The sequence below is a fragment of the Aotus nancymaae genome, unplaced genomic scaffold (assembly GCF_030222135.1).
Source record: "Aotus nancymaae isolate 86718 unplaced genomic scaffold, 86718_ANA_hifiasm-v0.15.2.pri h1tg000029l, whole genome shotgun sequence".
NCBI lineage: Eukaryota > Metazoa > Chordata > Mammalia > Primates > Aotidae > Aotus > Aotus nancymaae.
Window position 1 is genome coordinate 95,341,528 of NW_026988442.1, and position 9,992 is coordinate 95,351,519.

At 43.9% G+C, this 9,992-nt stretch overlaps 1 non-coding gene across 1 annotated transcript; it reads left to right on the plus strand.

Moving 5' to 3' along the window:
- The first annotated feature begins 9,615 nt into the window (after positions 1-9,615).
- LOC135277164 (U1 spliceosomal RNA) lies at positions 9,616-9,778 on the plus strand. Its single transcript, XR_010344757.1, has one exon. It is a non-coding gene; the product is annotated as a U1 spliceosomal RNA (small nuclear RNA).
- The last annotated feature ends 214 nt before the right edge of the window (positions 9,779-9,992 follow it).

The window sequence follows — 9,992 nt, forward strand, 5'->3', positions numbered from 1 at the left end:
CATTTCAGATGTTAACATGGCTAGGTGGGTTAGGGGTGATTTGAGACCACACAACCTTGTGCCACAGTGGAATTCCTGGGCCAGAGGGAGACATTTGATTGTCATGTTGTGATCTTATCACTGAGTATAAAAGCAGTCTTGTTTCATTTTGGATTCTTTCTTATGTTTATAAGAAAGAGGGAGAGAGATCCAAGATGGCTGATGATTAGCAGCTCGGGCACGTAGCTCCCAGTGAAAGCGCAGAGAACGAGAGGACGCCACACTTTCAGACGAATATTTGTAGCTCACGGACCAGGAGATTCCCAGCGGAGGAGCTCCACGGATCGCCAGAGCGACTCTTGTGGCCGGCGCGGCGGTTTTGCTGGCGCCTTAAAGCGGCAGTTCTTGGTGCAGAGTCCAGAGATTCCTGGGCAGAAAGGCACCATCAGTCTTAACACCGCTGTCTTGGCCGGCGCAGTGGATTGCTCAGATTTCGGTGCTGGGAATCAAAAAGTTGGACGTCTGCTCAGAGACCTAGTTAGAAAGTCGGTAATTACAAAGACAACAGACGGATACATATATAATGAAGGGAAGAAACCAGCCTAAAAAGGCAGAGAATACTCAAAATCAGAATGCCTCTCCCTCTACAGGGGATCGCAATTCCTCATCAGTAACGGAACAAGGCTTAATGGAGAACGAGTGTGTTCCAATGACAGAAGCAGGTTTCAAAATGTGGGTGATGAGAAACTTCTGTGAATTAAAAGAACTTGTTCTAACCCAATGCAAAGAAACTAAGAACCTTAAAAAAAGGTTTGACGAAATGCTAACGAGAATGGACAATTTAGAGAAGAATATAAGTGAATTGATGGAGCTAAAAAGCACAACACGAGAACTTCGCGAAGCATGCACAAGTTTAAACAGTCGAATTGATCAAGCAGAAGAAAGGATATCAGAAGTCGAGGACCAGCTCAGTGAAATGAAATAAGAAGACAAGATTGGAGAAAAAAGGATAAAAAGGAATGAGCAAAGTCTCCAGGAAATATGGGACTATGTGAAAAGACCTAATCTACGTTTGATAGGTGTACCTGAATGTGATGAAGAGAATGAATCCAAGTTGGAAAATACTCTTCAGAATATCATTCAGGAAAACTTTCCCAACTTAGCAAGGCAAGGTAATATTCAACTCCAGGTAATACAGAGAACACCACAAAGATATTCTTCAAGAAGACCAACCCCAAGGCACATAATTGCCAGATTTATTAGGGTTGAAATGAAGGAGAAAATACTAAGGGCAGCCAGAGAGAAAGGTCAGGTTACCCATAAAGGGAAATCTATCAGACTCACAGCAGATCTCTCAGCAGAAACCCTACAAGCCAGAAAAGAGTGGGGACCAATATTTAACATCCTTAAAGAAAAGAACTTTCAACCCAGAATTTCCTATCCAGCCAAACTAAGCTTTATGAGCGAAGGAAAAATTAAATCTTTTGCGAACAAACAAGTACTTAGAGAGTTCACCACCACCAGGCCTGCTTTACAAGAGCTTCTGAAAGAAGCACTATACATATAAAGGAACAACCAATATCAGCCTTTCCAAAAATATATTAAAAAGCAAAGAACATTAATACAATGAAAAATTTACATCAACTAATGGGCAAAACAGCCAGCTAGCATCAAACGCCAGTATACTTATATATATTTCAATTGGATAAAAAGCCAAAACCCATCTGTATGCTGCATCCAGACCCATCTTACATGCAACAATACACAAAGACTCAAAGAGAAGGAGGAAGATTTACCAACCAGAGAGTAAAAATAAACAAATAAACAAAAAGCAGGAGATGCAATTCTCACCTCTGATAAAGTAGACTTTAAAGCAACAAAGAGCAAAAGAGGCAAAGAAGGACATTACATAATGGCAAAAGGATCAATGTAACAAGAAGAGCTAACAATTCTATAGATCAACGAGACAGAAAATTAACAAGGATATTCAGGACTTGAACTCAGACCCGGAACAAGTAAACTTAATAAACATTTATAGAACTCTCCACTTCAAATACACAAAACATACATTACCACCTCACACCTATTCCAAAAGTGACTATATAATTGGAAGTAAATCACTCCTCAGTAATCGCATAGCATTTCATAGGTTTAAATGAAATATTGGTTGGCTGTTTGTTTGTTATCTTCTTCCCTTATTCCTTCCTGACTACATCATTAAGTATAATTATCAGTATAAAAGAGGTTTTCAATACCCATTACTAAATTTCATTCTAGCCTGGGCAAGAAAGCAATACTCCCATTCTCTCTCCCTCTTTCTTTTCCTTTTTCCTCCTCCCCATTCTCTCTCTCTCTTTCTCTTCCTTTTTCCTCCTCCCCATTCTCTCTCTCTCTTTCTCAAAAAAAAAAAAAAGAAAGAAAGAAAGAATGTTTATGTTTATCTTTCTTATGTTTATATGCTTTGAATTTCCAAGCATATATTTTTTGGATAGCTTTTAATCATTGACTTCTAGCACAGTTCTATGGTCAGAAACATGCTGAGTGATTGGACTTCTCTGAAATATGCTGAGATTTGCTTGATGAACAAGATAATTGAGTTTAGTTTTTGTAAATGTACCATGCATACTTAAAATGAATGTTGTTCCACATCCCCTCATCTGCCATCATCAGAGATAAAGGATGATGGACGCTGGCTCCGTGGATGTGATGGAGATGCTTTACTATTGGGACCTTCTGCATCCTTCTGATGTTTTGTTGCTTAGAATATGAATGGCTGAGAGGGGCTGTGGAGCCTCCCACTCTGCTTGTGTTTGAGGTTCTTCCTGCCATCCTGCCATCATTTGTTTCTTATGTTTTGCAGCCAAGACTGACTGTGAGAAACCCTGGGAACTCAGGAGAAGGAAGGAGCCACTCAGAAGCAGGGACAGGGAGCTGGTGGGAAAGACCAGAAGTCAGGTCTGTGATGGTTCCAGAGAGGACCTGTCCTTAGGAGTCAAGTAGGGGGCCTGAGATGGGGGAGGGGCATTGGAGGACACAGGTGCTCCATGGAATGTCCACTGTGAGGTACCATGTTCCGGGGCCAGGGATTGGTGGAGAGGGAGTATAAAGCCCCAGGGTTGCTTAGGCAGCGCCCAGACAGGAGAAGGTTTGGTGGAAACCAGAGCTCTGGTCTCCATCTAATTGCTCCTGAGCCTCCTTATTTCTTGACCCACATATCCTGTTGCTTCCCTGATAGACTTTCTCCCTGACTTGTAGCTGAACCTCCCACTCTTGCTTGAAGACTTAGTTTAAACTGGATCCTTTCCCAGACCACTTTCTCCTCCCCCTCCACCGTGTGCCCAACAGTCCCCTTCCCCTCCCTCCCCTTCCCTCCCATGCCCCTCTCCAACTCAGATACCACCCCATCCCCATCCCCTTCCTTCCCCCAGCCCTAAGCCACTGCCATGTGTCCTGGCCACCTCAGGGCACCCTGAGAAGACCAGGAGATGCAGGTGCGGTGGCTGCTCTTTTGGCTCCTCCTGTTGGAGTTTCCTAGCCATCAATCCACCCTTGTGAGTAGATACTGGACCCTCAGTGTTTCTTCCTTGTTATTGGGCTATGTCATGTGGCACATTACACAGTGCAAGCCTGTAATTTCAGTGCTTTGAGGGTTTAAGGTGGGCAGATTACCTGAGTCCAGAAGTTCAAGACTAGCTTGGGCATCATAGCCAAACCCTATCTCTACAAAAGATTCCAAAAAAGATGAGTCAGGCCTGGTGGCTTATGGCTGTAGTCTCAGCTACTGGAGAGGTCGAGGTGGGAGGATCACTTGGACCCAGGAGTCGGAGGTTGCAGTGAGCTGATATCACCCACTGCGCTTTTGTCTCAAACAAAATGAAACAAAACAAAGTGAAATGTCATTTGAGTTTTGTGTCATCTGGTTTGATGACTTTTTAGGAAATTCGGTGTCATCCCTGTCTTCTGCTCTTGGGGGCTGCCTCTAGGGAGTCTGTGTCCAGTCAGTGTGACGGGAGCTGAGAAGCCCATCAGATTGGAGAGGAAAGGGCTGCACCTGCTGGGAGATTTGCAATGCGGGAGTCACTAGGAGTGACAGGACCAGGATGTGAATGACTGTATTGTCCTTTGTTTTGTAAAGTGTGTATGGTGTAAGTCATTGATTGACCCAAAGAAGAAAGGGTCTACAAGTCTTTATGTTATCCAAATATAAAGAAATAACAGGCCTGGTGTAGTGGCTCACTCCTATAATTGGGAGGCTGAGGTCAGGAGTTCCAGACCAGCCTGACCAAGATGGTGAAACCCTGTCTCTACTAAAAATATAGAAATTAGTTGGGCATAGTGGCAGGCACCTGTAATCCCAGCTACTCTAAAGGCTGAGGCAGGAGAATGGCTTGAATCCAAGTGTCAGAGGTTGCAGCGAGCCGAGATTGTGCCATTGCACTCCAGCCCGGGCAACTGAGTGGGACACTGTCTCAAAAAAAAATTTTTTTTTGTTTTTTTGGTTGGTAATTTTTCTTTTTTTGAGACAAAGTTTCCCTCTCATCTCCCGGGCTGGAGTGCAATGGTCCGATATCAGTTCACTGAGACCTCTGCCTCCCTAGTTCAAGTGATTCTGCAGCCTCAGCCTCCTGAGTAGCTGGGATTCCAGACCCTCACCACCACACCTGGCTAATTTTTGTATTTTTGGTCGAGACAAGGTTTCACCATGTTGGCCAGGCTGGTCTGGAACTCCTGAACTCAGGTGATCCACCGGTTTCAGCATTCTCACAGTGCTAGGATTACAGGCATGGGCCACGGTGCCTGGCCTTTTTGTGATTTTTTCTTAGATCATCAGCTATTATTAGTGTTAATGTATTTTATGTGTGGCCTAAGACAACTTTTCTGCTTTTAATATTGCCCAAGGAAGCCATAAAATTGGATATCCCTGCTTTACATAAAGAAAAAAACACACTCTACATTTGGAATGCCTAAAAACACTACCAGCCATGCAAAAACCATGAGACTGGTAACTTCCAATCTGTTTTGAAACAGTGGAATCCCCTGGTGATATCTGAGGGGTGTGGTTTCCTCTTGGAGGAGGTTGATGGTTTCTAAAGATTATTATTATTGACTGAAATATTATAAATGTCATTGACCTTTCCATTATTTCAACTCTTATTTTTCCAGGTGGTCTGGTTTCTACTTGATTATTTGTATCTTGGGCATGACTTTTCTCTTTTCTGTGGAGGCTTATCACTACTGTGTTTCTGGGAGTTTCTACAGTTGGCTTTTTCCTCCGAAGAATTATCTTCCGTGTGAGTATACTAACTTCCTGTGGAGGTAGACTTGTAATCGCAAAGAAGAAATTATTTAAAATGATTCATAGTTCTGGACTTTATTATGAATATTCGGTTTTACCAAAAACATCAGGGAAATGATTTATTAGCATAAGAATTATAAAAATATCTGCCATTTACATTATGAAAATTAAATAGGTTGATATTTGTTTAATAGAATGTCAGTAGAGCTTTGGGTCAAAAATAAGTTTTTTTTTTTAAACCTTTGTGCTCTTTATCAGAAGTGGAGTATGAAGTTTTGGCACTTAAATAGGAAATTCTGTCTAAAATTATCTGCTTTATAATTCTATTGTATGGCTGGAAGGAAAACTTTCACTGTACTCTCTAATGGTTCACTGCAGAAATGAACTAACAACAGACAGCTTAACAGGAGAGGAAAAGCATAGAACAGGCATAAACATGGGAGCCAGGCAAAAAATGAGACTGCAAGAAGGGTCAGATGGTTAAAGAGCACCCTTTTCTCAGGGGCGAGGGAGATAGATGGAGATGGAGGCGGTTTATTGGGACAGCAAATGAATTTTAAAGGAAATGAAAGAGTCCAAGGAACAAACGGTTGGCCTGAGACAAAGTTCCTCTGAGATCACAGGGACAAGGTGACAAACTGCAGGAAGGTGAAGGGCAGAGCTGCACTGCATCTCATGATGCAGAGAAAGCCCCAGAAAATCTGTTGGAACTGCCCTTCAGATAATCAGTGAAAAGTGTGTCTGGGCAGGGTAATTTTGAATGATATCATCCAAGTGCATGTTCCCAGTTGCAGGTAGAGAGGGATCAGTATGTCCAAAGTCTGTACTTGATAGGAATTTGGCTCCTATGTTGTGCCATCATTTGCGCTTTTCTGTCCATTGGGTAAATTGAGCTCTACATTTTCTCTTGCCTTTCATAACAGTAAAAACGTGGTTGTCTGGGGGCTGGCCCTTCTTCTGAACAGTGATCCAAGAAAAAAGCACTAATCCCACAATGCTGTTCTATATTCCAGGGAAGAGAAAGTATGTTTTATTTTTACAACCTAGATAATTACCCACCCTTCAGGACTGCCTTTCAAGATATGTAGAAAACAGAAAATAGATGAATTATGAAGATATCTAGGCACATTTAACAGTGTCTCCCTTTTTTTTGAAATGGGGTCTCACTCTCTGGCCAAGGCTGGAGTGCAGTGGCATAATCTCAGCTCACTGCAACCTCTGCCTTCCAGGTTCCAGTGAGTTTCCTGCCCCAGCCTCCCAAGTAGTTGGAATTACAGGCATGCACCACCATTCCTGGCTAATTTTTGTATTTTTGGTATAGATGGGATTTCACCATTTTTGCCAGGCAGGTCTTGAACTGTGAACTCAGGTGATTCACCTGCCTCAGTCTCCAAAAGTGCTGGGATTACACGTGTGAGCCACCATGCCCTGCCGCATTTATCAGTCTTTACCCCACTTAGACCTGAACAGAGAATTGTTGATGTAAATTGGGGGAAGTTTTCTTTTTTTTGACAGAATCTGGCGCTGTCACCCAGACTGGAGTATAATGGTGTGATCTTGGCTTACTGCAACCTCTACCTCCTGGCTTTAAGTGATTCTCCTGCCTCAGCACCCCTGAGCAGCTAGAACAACAGGCAGTTGCCACCACACCCAGCTAATTTTTGTATTTTTAGTAGAGATGGGGTTTCACTGTGTTTGCCAGGCTGGTCTCAAACTCCCAATCTCAAGTGATCCACCCACCTCGACCTCTCAAAGTGCTGGCATTACAAGCCTGAGCCACCATGCCTGGGGAGGGGATGTTTTTTAATGTGTCAGTTCTGATTTTAACTCCCAGGTAATACAAATTTCTGGAAGTTAAAATCAGAAAAAACAAATTCTACAAAGAACTTGAAAGATGTTCTTTCAGGCTGGGCATGGTGGCTTTTTCAGATCATCCCTCAAAAATGAAAAGGCCTTAAATCCTACATAAGCACATGGAGGTCACTCAGTGAGATAGAAACTCAATTTCTAGCCAGGCGCGGTGGCTCATGCCTGTAATCCCAGTACTTTGGGAGGCCGAGGTGGGTGGATCACGAGGTCAAGAGATCGAGATCATCCTGGTCAACATGGTGAAACCCTGTCTCTACTAAAAATATAAAAATTCACCAGGCATGGTGGCATGCACCTGTACTCCCAGCTACTCAGGAGGCTGAGGCAGGAGAATTGTTTGAACCCAGGAGGCGGAGGTTGCAGTGAGCCAAGATCACACCACTGCACTCCAGCCTGGGTAACAAGAGCGAAACTCCACCTCAAAAAAAAACAAAACAACAACAAAAAAAACCTACTAAGTTTCTGTGGAGAATGGACTGCAGTGATGCAGAATAAACCTGGGAAGGACCGAATTTCCTCTGCAGGAAAACCACAGGGGAGCTCATGGCATCCCTGTCACCTGAGGGTGAGGGGACACCAGGAGGCACCCCAGGGAGGAGGGGGCAGGGCACAGCTGGGGGAAAGCTCTGGAAAGGTCAGAGCCTGTGTTGATCCTGTTCAGATTTCTGACTCTTTCTGCTCCTCCTCTATCAGAGCTGCTCACACTGTCTCCTTTTCTCAGACCCCAGGGCTTAAGTGATGAGTTGTTATTGAACCAGAGACCAGTGTGCACAGGACAACCACCTATATTAAAAGGTGCTGTATTGCCTGGACTCAGTGGCTCACACCTGTAATCCCAGCACTTTTGGTGGCTGAGGCAGGCAGATCATGAGGTCAGGAGTTCAACACCAGCCTGGCCAATATGGTGAAACCCCGTCTCTACTAAAAATATGAAAATTAGGTAAGCATAGAGGTTCATGCCCAATTCTTGGGAGGTTGAGGCAGAAGAATTGCTTGAACCTGGGAGGCAGAGGTTGCAGTGAGCTGAGATCATGTCATTGAACTCCAGCCTGGTGACAAAGCAAGACTCTGTATCTTAGAACCACAGGGGACTCACAGTGGTTTCATTCCATCAAAGAAATTCTTTTTGGATGGTGTAAATACAGGATTTGATGAAAAGAGTCCTAAGTTCAAATTAATAGAATTTGATAGGAAGACATAGATACAACAGTTTATTTACTTTTTGACATAGGGTCTCCCTCTGTTGCCCAGACTGGAGTGCAGTGGCATAATCAGGACTTACTGCAACCTTGACCTCCCAGGTTCAAGTGATCCTCCCACCTTAGCTTCCTGAGCAGCTGGGACTACAGGCGCTGTCACCACGCCTGGCTAATTGTGTGTGTGTGTGTGTGTGTGTGTGTGTGTGTGTGTGTGTAGATGGGGTCTCCCTGTGCTGCCCAGGCTGGCCTGGAGCTCCAGGACCCAAACGATCTTTCTGCTCAGGTCTCCCAAAATGCTGGAATTGCAGGTGTGAGCCACCAAGCCCAGCCTTGAATTCTTAAAATTATCTGTAGCACCTGTGAATAGAGTTTGTGACCTGGACACGAACTTTAAAGTCATAATTGGCATTCACCTGAAACATTGTAGCACAGTTAGGCTTTTGCAGGAATCTCTGCCGCCATAAATAGTCACTGAACAATGACTCTTCTCAGGGCCCAGTGCCGTATACAAAGATACAGAGTCCTTCGTAGTGGTCTATATCCCATTAACTATGATCATTTGAATAGAAGGTGCCTGGGGTGAGGGGTCATCAATTTCAGTATCTAATTCAGACAATCCAGCCTTGAGGCCCTCTGGCATCAACCCCATTTGCACTCTAAGCCGTTGTTGCCAAGTCTCTGAGCAACACTTTAGAAACCTAGTCCTTGGTAAAGAACGGCAGAAAGCTACATTACAAGTAAAACTAAACATCAATTCCAAATGTAAATTGTTTGACAAGAAAAAAATACAATTAAATAATAGCAGGAATGGGCTGGGCAGGGTGGCTCAAGCCTGTAGCCCCAGGACTTTGGAGGCTGAGATGGGCAAATCACTTGAGATCAGGAAGTTGAGGCCAGCCTGGCTAACATGGTGAAACCTGGTCTCTACTAAAAAAAAACTACAAAAATTACCCAAATGCACCTTTAATCCCAGTTACTCAGGAGGCTGAGGCCCAAAAATCACTTGAACCCAGAAGGCGGAGTTTGCAGTAAGCTGTGATTGTGCCACTGCACTCCAGCCTGGGCCACAGCATGACAGCCTGTCTCCAATAAATAAATAGATAATATCAAGAGTGAAGAGCTTTGAAAAACAGATATATGTGAGGGTGGGTGCAGTGGCTTGTGCCTATAATCCCAGCACTTTGGGAGGCTGAGGTGGGTGGTTAACCTGAGGTCAGGAATTTGAGACCAGCCTGGCTAACATGGTGAAACCTCATCTCTACTAAAAATACAAAAATTACCTGGCAGGGAAGATACCATGATCATGAAGGTGGTTTTCCCAGCGCGAGGCTCATCCATTTCACCCGGATGTGCTGACCCCTGCGATTTCTCTAGATGTGGGAAACTGGACTGCATAATTTGTGGTAGTGCGGGACTGCATTTGCGCTTTCCCCTGATAAAAAATAAAAATAAAAAAATTAGCCAGGCATGGTGGTACATGCCTGTAGTTCCAACCTCTTGGGAGGCTGAGTGAGGAGAATTGCTTGAACCATGAGGCAGAAGTTGCAGTGAGCTGAGATCACGCCACTGCACTCCAGCTGGGTGACAGAGCAAGACTGCATATCAAACAAAAAAAAAAAGAAAAGAAAGAAAGAAATGCTGGAAGTTTT